This window comes from Vigna unguiculata, chromosome 9, assembly GCF_037176805.1.
Source record: "Vigna unguiculata cultivar grain cowpea cultivar isolate G323 ecotype 2 chromosome 9, ASM3717680v1, whole genome shotgun sequence".
Classification (NCBI taxonomy): Eukaryota; Viridiplantae; Streptophyta; class Magnoliopsida; order Fabales; family Fabaceae; genus Vigna; species Vigna unguiculata.
The window spans coordinates 19,974,769-19,992,314 of NC_140800.1; the positions used below are offsets into that span (position 1 = coordinate 19,974,769).

At 36.2% G+C, this 17,546-nt stretch overlaps 1 long non-coding RNA gene across 1 annotated transcript; it reads right to left on the reverse strand.

The window, feature by feature from the left end:
* Window positions 1-5,998: 5,998 nt before the first annotated feature.
* Window positions 5,999-17,094, reverse strand: LOC146883671 (uncharacterized). Its single transcript, XR_014984364.1, has 2 exons — window positions 15,227-17,094; window positions 5,999-6,244 (listed from the first exon to the last, which is right to left on the reverse strand). It is a non-coding gene; the product is annotated as an uncharacterized LOC146883671 (long non-coding RNA).
* Between the last annotated feature and the right edge of the window lie 452 nt (window positions 17,095-17,546).

The following is a 17,546-nucleotide window of genomic DNA, read 5'->3' on the forward strand; positions in this document are numbered from 1 at the left end:
CACATAGTTGACTTATACTTATCAAATTGTGTTTGAGTCCTTCAACCAGCAGCACATTCTTGATATTGAAAGAGGATCCATTGCCTATGACTCCATTTCCAAGGATTCTTCCTTTGTTGTTCTCTCCATAGGTTACAAACCCTTCCTCCTTCAACTCCAACTTTGCAAATTAGGTTTTATCTCCTGTCATATGTCTTGAACATCCACTATCAAGGTACCACAAATCTTTCTTATCACCTTTCATGACCTGCAAAACAGATTTGGATTATTTGGTACCCTTTGATAGGTTGGGTCCATCATGGTTATGCCTTTCTAGATCCTTTTGGGATCCATTTCATAATCCCTTTAGGAACATCATATTTTCTAGCATGACAGTTCTTAATAACATGACCTTTTTGCATACAATAGTTGCATGAAATGAATGGCATGTCACTTGGCATGCTTTTAGAAAAGAAACTAGAGAACTTCTTGGTTTTCTTTTGAAAAGAAGGATTGAAACCAAGTCCAGCTTTGCCAAATACACAATTTTGTGAACCAAGAACAGCCTCTAAGTTTGCTTCTCCTCTTGTGAACCTTGCACAGGTCTTTATAAGGTATTTCACTTGATTTTTCAAAACTGTGCAGTTTTCACAGGATTTTTCAGCTGACTGATTTCTAAAACAGTCGGTTGAATTACTGTAAATCATTTTCAAATGTTCAAAATCAGTTTTTAAATCAGCTGTTTCTTTTTCCAGTTGACTAACTTTGTTTTCCAGCCAATTGTTTAAGCCTTTCAACCGATTGTTTAATGCAGAAATCTCGTTTGTTTCATTATGCAACTCTTCAAAATCATGCGACAATTGATTATAGTCATTTAAGTCTAGAGAACTTACTTGGCTTGAGGAAGATGACTCACAGCCATCCATGAGACACAAGTTGGCTTCTTCACTCTCATCTTGTGAGGAGCTACTTGTTGTTGAATCATCATTGTCCTCCCATGCAATGTATGCACGTTTCTACTTTGGCTTCTTTTCCTTTTTCCTATCAACACTCTTCTCCTTTTCTTTGTTAGCATTTGGACATTCAATTTTGATATGTCCTTGTTTTCCACAGTTATAACATGTAAAATTAGAAGAGTTTGATTCATTGTGTTTGGAAGTATACCTCTTGGGATTACCTTTGATACCTTTCCTTTTGAGATACTTACCAAACCTCTTGACAAGGAGATTCAAGTTCTCACTTTCACTTGATTCAGCCACCTCATCCTCAAGTTCCTCATTTTTCTTGGTGTTAGTCTTCAAGGTTATGTTCTTCACCTTTTTCTCACTTGACTCAAGCTCATTAAGCCTTTGCATCTCAATCTCATGCTCCCTAAGCTTACCAAACAATGCAGTTGTAGCAAAGTGGATAGATCTCTTGTTTCTGAGATAGCTGTGACCTTTGGTTGCCAAGATCTATCAAGACACTTTAGCACCTTGATGTTTAACTCTTCCTTGTCAAATTCCTTACCCAAGCCTATGAGATGGTTGACTATGTGAGTGAATCTCTTTTGCACATCCGCTATGGATTCTCCTTGTTTCATCTTGAATAGCTCATATTCTTGAATCAAGACATGCTTTCTTGCTCTCTTAACATCATTGGTTCCTTCATGAGTCACTTCAAGAACCTCCCACATTTCCTTGGCACTCTTGCATTGTGAAACAGGAAAAAACTCATCCATGTTGAGAGATGAAGTGAGGATATTCTTTGTACTGCAATCATATTGGGCTCTCCTCCTTTCTTCCTCATTCCATTGAGTCCATGGCTTATTAACCTGCACATCACCAACAATATGCTTAGGAGTATATGGTCCATTTATGATTGCATCCCATATCCCTTGATCTATTGACTCAATAAAGATTTTCATCCTAATTTTCCAAAATTGGTAATTAATGCCACTAAACATAGGGGGTCTATGAATTGAGGCACCTTCACCAAAGGGTAACTTGTTTTCACCCATTTCAAGTAGTTCAAAAGAGATTTAGGACCTTACTTGATCAAATTTCGAGTACCTTGCTCTAGATACCAATTGTTAGTTTTGAAATGGTTGAAAAGCCAAGAAGGGGGGGTTGAATTGGCTAGTTAAAACTTTAGGCTATTTTTGCAAGCTAAAAACCTCCTTTAATTGAATCAAATAGATCACCAAGTTAGGATGCAAACAGTACTGAACTGTACACTTTCAGTCGATCAAAAATAGAGTTAACAGATTGATTTTACTAAACAGATTCTGTTCTGGTATAATCAATCGATTGAAACTGAAAAACAGTCGACTGAAATACTGGGAAAAATGCAGAAATGTGAATTTGAATTTTAAACCAGAAACAATGCTCAAGAATGATCAAGATCAGTTCCAAATGATTATACAAACATGCTCACTACTTCAGATGCTATGAAAACATGCAAGAACAGGAAAAAGATGATTAAAGCACAAGTTCTTGAAACTTTAAAATGAAAATGCAAGAGAGAAAGGTTAGAGAAGGAGGACACCACGAATTTTTATACTGGTTCACTCAAACTTGAGCTACATCCAGTTTGTCAAGGCAACTTGAGCTTGACTTTGCACTATTTGAAAAGTTTTACAAAGAATCCACCCTTACACTTCCAAAATATGTAAAAACACCACAAAAGACTCTTGAATCACACAAGAATCACACCAACACAGCAAGAACCCTCTTGCAGACCTGGAAAACCACCAGGCACACACACAAAGCTTGAGAAAGATCAAACCTTAGTGGTAGCACAGCCTTGCCTACCACAAACCACTTTCTCCAAGCTTCAAACCAAGCCAAAAGCTTCAAGAATTGATTCAAGATCAATCTTCAACAGCTGCAACGCCTGTGATCACGAAGGAGAGAGTTTCCACAAGTTTCCAAAACCAAATCGTGCTCTAAAATGATCAACAGACCTCTCTTTCGAAAATCACAGCTTTTATAGTTAAACTGTTACGAAATTCAACAGGTTGATTTTCAAATCAATCGGTTGATTTCACTTAACTTAAGTGGAATCAGTCGATTAAAAACTAAATCAACTGATTGAATTTGTTGCAGTTTAAGACTACTACAACCAACCTTTTAACCTGTTAAAAAGTCATTCAACAGATTAAAAGAGACATTTTAACCTGTTGAAAAACCATTCAACAGATTAAAAAACACACCAAAGACCAAACTACATCTAATTAATGCTTTAAGGTCTACAACATGAATTACAAACTACAAGCACATTTTCTTAATGATGTAAGTACATGGAGAGCACACATTCCAGCCTTGATCACCATGGATATCATCAAATCTCCTTTCCTTCATCAATGTAGACTTCATTCCAATGTTTATGGCTTCAAGATAGTTCAAAAGAGCTTCATTCAATCTTCATCAAATCTTCAAGAAGCAAACCACCTTGGCTTCTCATGTCAACAATCTTTGCTAGCTAAAAACCACCTTTAATTGAATCAAATAGATCACCAAGTTAGGATGCAAACAGTACTGAACTATACACTTTCAATCGATCAAAAACAAAGTTAACAGATTAATTTTACTAAACAGATTCTGTTATGGTATAATCAATCGATTGAAACTGAAAAACAATCAACTGAAATACTGGGAAAAATGCAGAAATGCAAATTTGAATTTTAAACTAGAAACAATGCTAAAGAATGATCAAGACCAATTCCAAATGATTATACAAACATGCCCAATGCTTCAGATGCTATGAAAACATGCAAGAACATGAAAAAAGATGATTAAAGCACAAGCTCTTGAAACTTTAAAATGAAAATGCAAGGGAGAAAGGTTAGAGAAGAGAGTACACCATAAATTTTTATACTGGTTCACTCAAACCTGAGCTACATCCAGTTTGTCAAGGCAACCTGAGCTTGACTTTGCACTATTTCAAAAGTTTTACAAAGAATCCACCCTTACACTTCCAAAATATACAAAAACACCACAAAAGACTCTTGAATCACACAAGAATCACACCAGCACAGCAAGAACCCTCTTGCATACTTGGAAAACCACCAGGCACACACACAAAGCTTGAGAAAGATCAAACCTTAGTGGTAGCACAACCTAGCCTACCACAAACCACTTTCTCCAAGCTTCAAACCAAACCAAAAGCTCCAAGAATTGATCCAAGATCAATCTTCAATAGCTGCAACACCTATGATCACGAAGGAGAGAGTTTCCACAAGTTTCTATAACCAAATTGTGCTCTAAAATGATCAACAGACCTCTCTTTCGAAAATCACAACTTTTATAGTCAAACTATTACGAAATTCAATAGGTTTATTTTCAAATCAATCGGTTGATTTCACTTGACTTAAGTGAAATCAGTCGATTAAAAACTAAATTAACTGATTGAATTTGTTGCAGTTTAAGACTACTGCAGCCAACCTTTTAACCTGTTGAAAAACCATTCAACAGACTAAAAGAGACATTTTAACCTGTTGAAAAACAATTCAACAAATTAAAAACACAACAAAGACCAAACTACATCTAATTAATGCTTTAAGGTCTACAACATGAATTACAAACTAAAAGTACACTTTCTTAATGATGTAACTACATGGAGAGCACACATTCCAGTCTTGATCACCATGGATATCATCAAATCTCCTTTCCTTCATCAATGTAGGCTTCATTCCAATGGTTATGGCTTCAAGATAGTTCAAAAGAGCTTCATTCAATCTTCATCAAATCTTCAAGAAACAAACCACCTTGGCTTCTCATGTCAACAATCTATCAGTGGTAAAACTTCATCCCAAGCACCCAAATGATCTAACACACACGTCCTCAAAAGATCCTCAAGTGACTGGATCATTCTCTCAGATTGGCCATCGGTCTGGGGATGATAAGTCGAACTCATAGTTAGTTTGCTACCCAAAGCACTCTGCAAAGTCTGCCAAAACCGGGAAGTGAATCGTGGATCCCTGTTTGATACAATGCTCGAGGGTACTCCATGCAGCCTCATAATTTCCTTAATGTACAACTAGGTCAACTTGGTCATAGACATCCTCAAATTCATCGTCAAGAAATGAGCACTATTGGTCAATCGGTCCACTATAACCCAGATCGTATCATGTCCTCTAAAATTTTGTGGCAAATGGGTCACAAAATCCATAAAGATGCTATCCCATTTTGATGAAGGATTATCTTGTTTCCTTTTAAGATTATTGAATATGGTGTGAGTTGATTAAGAAAGCTAAGTGAAATCCCCACTAGACATTAAGATAGCAAGTTATCTAGATGTGATGGTTCCTTTCACAAAGCTCAAGAGAAGAAGATGATGGATTGATTCAAAACAAAAAGGAAATGGAAAGCACATAAACAATAGAAAACCAAGAACAATTAAAGGAAGAAGAAAACATAAAATGGAAAGGAAAGGAATGGTAAAAATGTGAGAAGTACGCCACTACAAGGCTAGGCTAGAAGCCATGGCAACCTTGAAGATGAGTGGATGTGTGCCGCCACTTGCTATGCAAGATAAGGCTTAAAAGTATTCAATCCCTAGGGAGGAAACTCTTACAAATGGTTGAGCAACAATAGTGTTTTTACTTCCAAATGTCCAACCCTTTTACATGTCTAAGAGCACCCCTTATCACTACAACAAAAATCACTTTAGGCTACGGCATAAAACCGTAATCTAAAGCATGAAAACTGTGGTCTAATCTTTAGGCTACGATTTTTCAGGTGTGGACTAGGTTGGCGTGGCCGCAGGTAATGAGCCACAGTTTTTTATATGACCACATTTTCAAAACCTTGGATTAAAATCTTAGGAATGACCACAATTATGACTTTGTTGTTTTATTCTTTAGACCACACTAATATATGTATTGTCTTTGAGTTTAGGCCATATTTGTTAAACTGTTGTTTGATGTAAAATAATTTTTTTTATAAATTGCTTATGCAAGACAAAGATGGATATTTGTAATTCATATAATTTTATTATTTCTTTATATCCTCAAATCACAACATTAGACAACAATAACTTAAATGATCGTAGGCAAAATATATATAATTGAAACATAAACTTAAGAATTATAAGAATTCAAAGTACATGACTAAAATAATTGTTATGAAGTCATTACTAATTAAGGATCAAGTTATCAAGGTTAAAACTAAAAAGTCAAAAAACTACATATATAGAAGTATTTCCTTACTACATGATTATAACTTCATTAATCTAAAAGATTGTCTTCATTGTCTTCATCTCCATCATCTTCATGCTCTTGAAGCTACAAAAAATATTAAAATATGGTGTCAAATTCTCTCAACATGTTATATAGTTATATATAAGAATAATAAAGACGCCTCAATGCCAGGTTACTAAAACAACTAAAAATCACAATATCCTAATAAACCATGTTCTCCTATCATTGAATATCTTTTTAATATCTAAACACAAATAAACACCACTTTTTAGCTACATATATTTGGAAATCCACTAGACAATATTCAATAATATATATTTGCTCATTGAAAGGATCATGGGTTGATGCAAAAGAATATGGCCCTATTGCACTACTTTCTTTACCTAAAATGCGTGCCATCATATTATTTAGGTCTTCATCATCTAAATCTGGATTTTGTTGCTTTACTACAAATGTTACCATTGCCTTTAGACCTTGAATTTCTTGTGTCATGTGAGTCATTTTATTTTCATATTCTTTCTTGACAACATCAATTTCTTCATTTTTCTTAAATGTTGATGGTGTCATAGTCTTTCCATAACAAAGTACTCTCCCATACTTTTCTTTTCCAAACAATGATTCAAATGCTTGTTCTGCAGATTCACTTGAGTTTTGAATAGGCACAAATCAAGGTGAAATATTTTTCCTTTATTATATTACAAGACACAAGAAAGGTGGCCATGCTTTGTGATTATGGTGTTGAATAATGGAGTAAGCAACTTCAAATTTATCAAAAGAATATTAAATAGCTATTAAAACATGATAACTCATACCAGGGATTAAGAAATTTAACATCTAATCACAAAATTGGACTTACGAGTCAAGTGCATCTATTACCTTGCATAATAACATCTTTCTTTGAGTCTTTAGCTTTCATATATAAATAAATAAATAAATAATAATTATCGAATTAAGTTAGACACTCACTTAACAACTTAATGTAAAATTTAATTATTATATTTAAATACTTAATACTTAACAACTATATATAATATTCATTTATTAAAAAAGGAATGAATGACTTGAATTCAAACTAAACTTTGAACTCAATGGAATCTTAATTTCTCCATTTTAAAATGGGTATAAATAAAAAGTAAATAAATAATCAATTTCAAATTGATTATTTAATAGTTAGTAATGTCACTAATCTGAATCTCATGATTGATTCATCTTTAAACAATTAATTTAATACTAAGAGAATAAATATCTTTTTAAAAGAAGAAAATAGGTTCCTTCTTTATTCCATCTATATGCCAATCCTTTTGTTTACTCAGACCTCTCTTTTCTAACATGCACCTTAAAATTTTTTAAAGTTAGCTAACATTTCAAGGTTTCGAGAAGATCGCTTAATTTTGTGGTTGATTTTGAACTTCAGTTTTATATTGCTTCGACATATTCAAACACAAATAAATTTTAGAAGTTCAAAAGTTCAACACCAATGAAAAAATAGACATGATTTGGTAGCCTTTTAATTAAAAGGCAAATGCAAATTTCCAACTGTAAATGGAAATAAATAGTCAAATACAAAAGGTCACATCAAGATGGTATTGATGAGAATATAAATGAACACTCTGTACATACAACTCTGTAAAAGGTAGGTGATGTGCAGAAGTTTTGAATAAAATAGATAGAAAGACAAATTTTATTGATATCAATACAATATAATTTCCTAGTTGATATCATTACAATAAAATTGTATCAAAGCAAAGTAAGAAAAACTATAGTCTTATGATTGGAAAATGAACATGTTTGAGGTTATGTGAAACAAAAGCTCTAAATAAAATGATTTTCAGGATCAATGGCAGTTGTGTATGAAATGTCAAATGATATCAGTATTAAGAGTAAACCCAAGTAAAGGTTTCCAGAAAAACAAAAAGGCAGAGATAAATTTTGGAGAGTAGCGTTTAAAGAACCTTCACAATTGTGGTTGCTTCATATTTTCAATGCCTTTCATATTCAATAGCAATTGTTTTAAATAGCAAAATTTTGAACGTTTGATTGGATCATTAAAGGAGTAAACCTTTTGAGAATGAAGGTATAATCAAATTTAAAGAAAGATTTGTGGTCTCTTTCACTTCCTATTTGACATTCTCAGGGCCATCAATGTCACCCCATCTCACATTAGAAGAGAAGAACCCATTCCTACTGCACTTGGGGATGAATCAAAAGATTCTAATTGTAGAAAAAATCTACACTTTCTCTACCACATGTTCAATATCAAGCAGTAGGCAAAAAAGTAAAATAAAAACCCTAATTTCAAACTAATAATAAAAGAAGAAACAATTACAAACCCTGAATCACAACTAAAAGGATTGAACAATGACAAAGATTGAAGTGAAACAATGTTGAGAGGAAGAATCGGCAGTGAGAGGGAAAGACAAAGACGGAGAAAGATGAAGACGGAGGTGGAACCGACAGTGATCAAAGGAAGGAAGAGGAAGACGAATCAACGGTGCGAGGCCACACTGGTGACGGTGATGGTGGAAAGGAGTTGGGATTTCTTAGTGACTATAGAGGTGTGAGATGTCTCTATCGAAGGAGGGAAGAGTTTTCGTTTACTCTGCCAAAAGGGGGGAAGTTTTTTTATTAGGTCTCACACGGGAGGAGAAAAAATTTGGATACCTTTTTATTTCAAAGTTTAGATGAGGTATTTTGTTTTATTTTTAAAATAACTTGATAGATTTTAGATTTTTTAAAATTTAATTTAGGCCACGTTTTAATGTCTTAGGCCACATTTAAATAAAAATGGCATAAAATATCTACGGTTTTAAAATTGTGGTCTTTAATAGTTTTTAAACCACACTTATATAACTGCGGGGTTTTCTATGCTTAGACCACAATTTTCTACATGTGAAAAAGTTTAGTGTGGCCTAAAGCCAAAAATGTTGACTTAGTTGAACCAAGGATGGAGGCACATGCTTAAGAAGACTAAGCATATTTAGAAAGGAAGTTCACTAATCCTTCATCCCTTTCATTTGTGTTTGTTATTTTTGATTCCCAAAGTTGACTTAGTTGAATCAACTTTAGTTGAGTTGTTGACCTTTGACTAGGTTTGACTTGTTGACTAAAGTTGACTTGACTTAAGCCAACATGCTAATCTATGTTTATTTGCTTTGTAGGTTAATTAGGAGTAAGAAAGCAATGCTAGGTGGTGCATGGTGATTGGGGAGCATAAATGATGTGGAAGAGAGTAAAGCAAAGGCATAAAGCATAAAGTAAAAGGCATGATGCAAGTGTACCTATGTACCTTTGGTCTCCTTTGTTTTTAGCACACTTTGGCCACTTTTTGGAGACATATGAGACACATTCTTTGTCTCCTTTTGTGCTAGAACGAAATTAGCCTTGCACACACCATAGTTAGCTCTTTTTTCTCTCATTTTTTGTAACCTTATTTGACCTAGTCTAGAAGCTAGGGTTAGGTTTTTGTAGAGACATCCTTAGGTATCTTTTATTTTATTAGAGGCCCCTAAACTCTTCTATATAAGGGGTGCTCCTAGACATGTAAAAGGGTTGAAGATTTTGAAGTAAAAACACTATTGTGTCTCAACCATTTGTGAGAGTTTTCTCCCTAGGGAGTGAATACTTTTAAGCCTTATCTTGCATCGCAAGTAGCGGCACACATCCACTCATCTTCAAGGTTGCCATGGCTTCTAGCCTAGCCTTGTAGTGGTTTGCTTCTCACATTTTTTACCATTTCTTTCCTTTCCATTTTATGTTTCTTCTTCCTTTAATTGTTCTTGGTTTTTTATGGTTTATGTGCTTTCCATTTCCTTTTTGTTTTTGAATCAATCCATCATCTTCTTCTCTAGAGCTTTGTGAAAGGAACCTTCACATCTAAATAGCATGCTATCTTAATGTCCAGTGAGGATTTCACTTAGCTTTCTTAATCAACTCGCACCATATTCAATAATCTTAAAAAGGAACAAGATAATCCTTCATCATTTGGTATCTAGAGCTTTGGTTGTCCTTGAATATCGTGTTTTCATGTTCTAACATTGTCTTGTTTAGCTATCTTTGAATGGTCCACATAAAAACAATGCTGGCAGAAACTGTTCACGATTTTAAAAGATTAAACTGCACCTGCTCAGTGATCCAAAAATTACGTTCTTGATGTCCAAAGAAAGCTCTGTTAGTCTAGTTCTTAAAAAAAAGAACCAATGCATTTGGAGTTCTGTGGAAAGAGTTATGATTGAAATAGTGAGCAAAGGTCAGAGTTGCCGAGATCACCGCGAATCAACGTTTTGCAGGTTATGTTGGGCAGTTTTGGCTACTGTTTTTGTTACTCTTCTTACACCTAAATGTTGTTGGATAACATGTCTTTGTGTGCTTAATCATTGACCTTCATTTCCAAAATTTTAAATGCATGATAGCTACATGTTTGAGTCTTTAAATGTGCCTAACTTTTGCTTAAGTCATATGTCATATGTTAACTTGAAGTTTTCTTATTCTTGTTTTTCCAAGTATTTGAATCTTGCTTTCACTTTATGTCTTGCTTGATGTATGCTCCATGAAATTGATTTTGGCCTAAAACTTGAGGAACTAAGTGTTCAAGCCACCTAAAACTCTTTCTCACCATTTTATGAAACTAGTTGTGAAAAGAAGAAAATTTTTGCACCAAATATTGTCTAAAAAACCTAGAGCAATCTTGCTCATTGGTGAACTAAAAGTGTGTTTTTCACTAAGTGTTATGCTACTAGTTTTCATGCTTGAGAAGAGGGTGATAATGGCAAATTAGTTCCATGCTTTAATTTGGTTATGATCTTTCTTGGTGTATGCATGATTTAAGACTTGAAGATGCTTGTCAAGTACTTTCCATAGAGTCTTTAAAATGTGCTTTTCTTGTTTTAGTCTTGTTAAAAGTTTTGTCTCAAACTTTTCTTCTATAGAGTTTAGCTTTCCTTGTTTTTGTGCTTTTCTTGCTTGTCACTAGGTGTTCTTTGTTTTGTCTTACTAGTTTTCTTTTCTTGAAACTCTTGGGGTGTTGTGGCCAAATCACTTGTCTTGCATTTGAAAGGTTTTGCACAAGTTTTTAAAAGTGTTTTCTTCAATCCTTTGAGGAGCTTTAAGTGTAGCCTTGCCTTGTTACTTTGGGAGAGTGATCTAAACACTTGGGTTACATTTTGGGTTGGAATTGGTCTTGGTTTTCATGTTGTCTAACCCTTAATTCATTTATTTTGTTTTGGCTTTGAGTGTTTTTGTTGTAGGAATCATGGCAAGTTCATCAAATGCACCTACACCAAACAAAAACAATACATTGATGAGATTGCTTCGGGATTTGGAGTTGTCTAGGAAGGAGGCCTTTGAATAATTGAGAAAGGACAAGGAGCAAAGTGACCTAAGAATCCAAGAGCACATTCAAAGGCTTGAAGCTAAGGAGCAAGAAAGAGAGGCTAGGAAAAGAGGGCAATCTAGGCGCAACCCATCACAAGAGAAGCAAACTCCAAAGATTCCTAAGTTCAAAGGAGAAAATGATCCAAACATCTACATTGAGTGGGAACAAAAAGTGAACCAAATTTTTACCATTCATGTAGTTAGTGATCAAAGGCAAGTAGATTTGGTAGTCTTAGAGTTTGAGGATTATGCCATGACTTGGTGGCATCAATTATATATGGACAATATTAACCAAGAGTCACTCGCGACTTCTTGGAGGGACCTTAAAAATTTGATGCGCGCTAGATTTGTTCCTTCCTACTATAGGAGGGAGACTCTTTTGAAGCTCCAAAGGCTTCAACAAGGGTCCATGTATGTAGATGAATATTACAAGTTAATGGAGTCCATGCTTCTAAAATTAGGACTCCAATTTGAAAGTGAAGAGGAAAAGGTAGCTAGATTTGTGAGTGGGTTAAGGAGGGACATACAAGATTTAGTAGAGTTATATGAGTACTCCTCTCTTAACAAAGTTTTACATTTGGCCGTCAAAGTTGAAACTCAATTGCAAAAGAAAAAAGAGGCCAAGAGGAGTGGTTCATACAATGACTACTATTCTAGTACTTGGAAAGGTAAAGAAAGAAAACATGATAAATCACCACCCAAGAGTTCCCAAGACCCACTTCCTAGGACTAATTCTTCTAGGCCTTCTAATGAAACTCCTAATTCTTCTCAAGGTACAAGGACAAGTTCTATAAAATGTTTTAAGTGTTTGGGATATGGGCACATAGCTTCAAATTGTCCTACCAAAAGAACCATGGCCTTAAACCTTAAAAGAGAAATAGAGAGTGAACATTCTTCTCCCCCTTCCCCCAAAAGTACTTCTTCCCACACTTCTTTTTCAAGTGAAAGGATTAAACCCCTTGAAGGTGGATTGTTAATGATAAGGCACCAACAAAGACAAGTTTCCAAGGAACTTGACCCTTCTCAAAGACAAAACCTTTTTCATTCAAGGTGTCATATCAATGACAAACTATGTCCCCTCCTCATAGATAATGGAAGTTGTGTAAATGTGACTAGCACAAGGGTTGTGGACAAGCTTGGCTTGAAAACTATCCCTCATGCCAAGCCCTACAAGCTATCATGGCTTAAGGAAGAAGACATTAAAGTAACTCAACAAGTCCTCATTAACTTTTCAATTGGAAATTTTAAAGATGAGGTGTTATGTGATGTTGTGCCTATGGAAGCAACTCATATTTTGCTAGGTAGGCCATCACAATTTGATAGAAAAGTCGTTTATGATGGCCATGCTAACACCTATGCTTTCTCCTTCCAAGGCAACAAGTTCACACTCCTACCTCTCTCACCCAATCAAGCAAATAAGGACCAAAATAAAGTGAAAGATAAGAGAAAAGATAAAAAAGAAAAAGAGCAAGTTACCTTCAAAGTGTTACTTGCCTCCAAAAAAATATTTCCAAAGCAAGATGGACATCACCATTCTTCCTTCTCTTCCAAGGCTCAAAAGGAAGACCCAATGCGCAAGCATGAGAGGAAGAATGGTCTAGAAAAGAGGGATGGCCTAACCAAAGCTAGGGGTAATACCTTTAGAAAGGATGGAACAAGAGCTCATAAAAGGGAGGTGCAAATCCTCCCCCACATCAAGTCAAGCTCCATCTACAAAGGCTTAAAGAATTTGTGGTCAAATTCTCTCCAAGGAAGGGAGGATGATGAAGGATTGACCCCAACCAAGGATGGAGGCACATGCTTAAGAAGACTAAGCATGTTTAGAAAGGAAGTTCATTAATCCTTCATCCCTTTCATTTGTGTTTGTTATTTTTTATTCCCTAAATTGACTTAGTTGAATCAACTTTAGTTGACTTGTTGACCTTTGACTAGGTTTGACTTGTTGACTATAGTTGACTTGACTTAAGCCAACATGCTAATCTATGTTTATTTGCTTTGTAGGTTAATTAAGAGTAAGAAAGCAATGCTAGGTGGCGCATGGTGATTGGGGAGCATAAATGATGTGGATGAAAGAGTAAAGCAAAGGCATAAAGCATAAAGTAAAAGGCATAAAACAAGTGTACCTATGTACCTTCGGTCTCCTTTATTTTTAGCACACTTTGGCCACTTTTTGGAGACATATGAGACACATTCTTTGTCTCCTTTTGTGCTAAAACGAAATTAGCCTTGCACACACCATAGTTGGCTCTTTTGTCTCTCATTTTTGTAACCTTATTTGACCTAGTTTCTAGAAGCTAGGGTTAGGTTTTTGTAGAGACATCCTTAGGTATCTTTTATTTGCTTAGAGGCCCCTAAACTCTTCTATATAAGGGGTGGTCCTAGACATGTAAAAGGGTTAAACATTTTGAAGTAAAACACTCTTGTGTCTCAACCATTTGTGAGAGTTTCCTCCCTTGGGAGTGAATACTTTTAAGCCTTATCTTGCATAGCAAGTGGCGGCACACATCCACTCATCTTCAAGGATGTCATGGCTTCTAGCCTAGCCTTGTAGTGGCGTGCTTCTCACATTTTTATCATTTCTTTCCTTTCCATTTTATGTTTTCTTCTTCCTTTAATTGTTCTTGGTTTTCTATGGTTTATGTGCCTTCCATTTCCTTTTTGTTTTGAATCAATCCATCATCTTCTCCTATTGAACTCTTGGAAAGGAACCTTCACATCTAGATAGCTTGCTATCTTAATGTCCAGTGGGGATTTCCTTGAGTTTTCCTTAAACAACTCTTCACCATATTCAATAATCTTAAAAGGAAACAAGATAATCCTTCATCACTAAATACTCTACAATCACCATTTTATGAACACATGATAAGTAGTGTATGCTCAAGCTTTGTTGATATATTGATAATTGGAGATAGGATGGAGGGAAACATAAGAAGTGAAAAAATTGCACTCAGCCTGAATGTGGTAGCAAATTTGAATGAGCATATTCCAGGATGTGAGAAGAAGAACAAATAGCTAATATGCATCTCATTGTCTGTCCTCAAAAGTTGCAATGTGATGAATCCAATCAGGCCATTGGGAAAGGAAATTACAACCGGGACAAGAAAGTGATGAATTTCACTCCTATCCCTATGACTTATAGAGAGATATTACCAAATCTCCTCTGTAAAAACCTTATAGAGGTTTGTCCTACCAAGCCTGTACGACCTCCATACCCGAAGAATTATGACATAAATGCTAGATGTGATTATCACAGACGAGCGTCAGGACATTCAACAGAAGCATGTGAAGCTCTAAAGCGCAAGGTGCAATCCTTGATTGATTCAAGATGACTAACATTTGAAGGAGGACAACCCAATGTTGAAGAAAATCCTCTACTGGGGCACAAAAATTCCCTTACATGAAGACCTTCAGAGGTTTGTAAACATTGGCAATTTCATGTTTTTCATATTGTGATAGTGGTGTGATTTCTCTATCGTATTGTTATGACAATTATGTTTAGTTGCACTGTTCTCCTTCATGGATTTCAAGCATATGATATATCTTATCTCTCATCATGAACAAGTCCAAAAGGGTGTCACGAAAAAAAAAATAAAAGAAAGCAAGATGGTCACGTTTTAGTCATTTGTTTTCTTGCAAGTTGTCAAGTTCGTGATTTTCAAAACAAAATGATGAAAACAAAAAGAGGAGAATCACTACCATCACCATTAGGCTTCCATCTCCATCCTTCTCTCCATTCATTCAGAACCTTCATCGTACTCACACTCCCGTAAGAGAAACATTCATACACACCTCTGGGTACAAAAATCATCATCACCATCATGTATTATTCAACCATTAGTTAACCTTTGTTTCTCATCTTTATCATTCACCTGCATAAAAAAAAAATAGAGAACTGGAACCCCATTCCAGTGCCAAACATTCAAGTCTCATATTCCCCAATCAGCCACACCCAATCATAGTAGAGAGATGAACAAAGGAGTAGAAACCTTCGTCGACGACGATTCAAAGCTTTGAACGGAAGACGCACACTAATGGCAGTGGCCCTGGGGTTCGCGCGAGAGCAGTGCATGTCGTGCCTGAGAGGAGGGAGAGTGAAGGTCGCATGTCCCTAGGCTTTCGTCGTCAAGGTCCGTGGTGGATGTCGCTACCGCCAACGACGTCTTTGGATGGTTGCGGCGAGGTGACGATCTCTCAGGGTTAGCGTTGTGAAGCAAATTGAGGTGAATGGTGATAGGGTCTTGGTGTCAAGTAGGGATGACAATGTGGGCCGGGCCGGCCCATTTAGACTTGCCCGCATCAGGCCCGCCCCACATAGAATTCACGGGTTGAATTATATGGCCCGCCCCGCACAGTTATTGGCCCACAAGCCCGCGGGCTGGCGCGCACATGTTGAGACAATTTAAATTAAAAATAAAACAGATCCCTGCTTCAGCAAAATAACGTCAGTCACAATTTTGAACCCCCCATTTCAAAGGAAAACCCTGCTTGGTCCAACCAAATCCAACAAAACCCCATCCACAATTTCACTTGCATAATCACTGTCACAGCCAAATACATGAAATTAAAATTGAACAGAGTAATATGGACAGCGGAAACAAAACGTGAGAGAATGGCCCAACTGATTTGTCTTCGTCGACAGTATTCAGGGTTCGAGATGGCTAGCCATGATTCCGAGAGACGGGAAGGGAGGGATGTGACGGTGTTCGGCTGCGGCGGCGTTCTTTGAGCCCAGATGCGAGGGGATGGGTGGATGTGAGGGAAAGAAAGAGATGAGTCGAGGAAGGTAGTGGCGATGTAGTGGCGTCGCACCGGTGCGATGAAGGTTGTGGTGGTGGTGCGATGTGAGACGCGCAAGACATGAGAAGAGAAACAGGTGGAGTGCGATGGAGGCTTCGGTGCACTGGATCAACGGCGTGCAAGCGGTGGAGCAGCGGCGTGCGTCATGGTCATGGTGAACGTGAACTAGTGTAGAGAAGTGAAGTTGTAGGCAGCGGAGAGAAGACAACTGAATCAGTGAACGTGGGTGCTAGGTTTATTTCTAGGTTACTAAGTTAGGATTTACGGGCCAACGGGCAGCCTGCACGGGTCACGGGTCACTGCGGGCCTGTGGGTTCATTTTCTTGGTCCATTCTGCATTTTTTTTGCAGGTCAGCGGGTCGGCCTGACGGATCAGATCCATATTACCGTCTCTAAGAGAAATAAAAAGAGGGCTTGCCTCTTTTGGTTTTTTAGCAGTTAGGGTTTAGGTAAATTGGGTTTCACATGTCACATCTGACCATCATTTTGCACCTTACACCTCGTAGTTGTACCTTGCACCTTCCATTATTTCATTTTAGGCTAGAATACATTTTACTTTCTGCACCCCTTTGTTTTAATCTCTGCACCGCCATTTTTTTGTGTTGGATTTGTTTGTGTGTTTTTCTGTGCTTATTTATTTTTAATTGCAACCCACATTTCATTGCATACACACCTCTCATTAACTACTTCCTGCACCACCTTTTTTACTATCTTGCACACCTATTGTTTTTTTCATTTTTATTTTTATTTTTCTTTTTCTTTTTCTTTTTTGGTTTCATTCTATGTTTTGGACTATTATTTTAAACTTTAAAAACACTTTTCACACTTCCACCTCATTTCCTTTTAATAACTCACATTCTCTCACACTAAGCTTGTGTTTTCATAAAATTTAAAAATTATAAAAAACTACAAAAAAAATGCAAAAATTATAAAATGAAAAATATTTTCTTTTTTTTTCTTTTGGTGTTTGTCCAGCCGATTTGTCATGTGACATCTATTTTCAAGTAATTCAAAAATACAAAAAAATATAATATTTTCAAAATATAAAAAATACATTTTTAAACAACGATATCCTTAAGAACTATGTGATCCTTGATTCTCCACTACGAGATACGTATGAACAAGGCTAGCCCTTGTCAGGTTCACCTCTAACAAAAATCAAATCATTTTCCATATAGTTTTCCAAATTGTTTCTCCTTAAGAACTACGTAACCCTGAT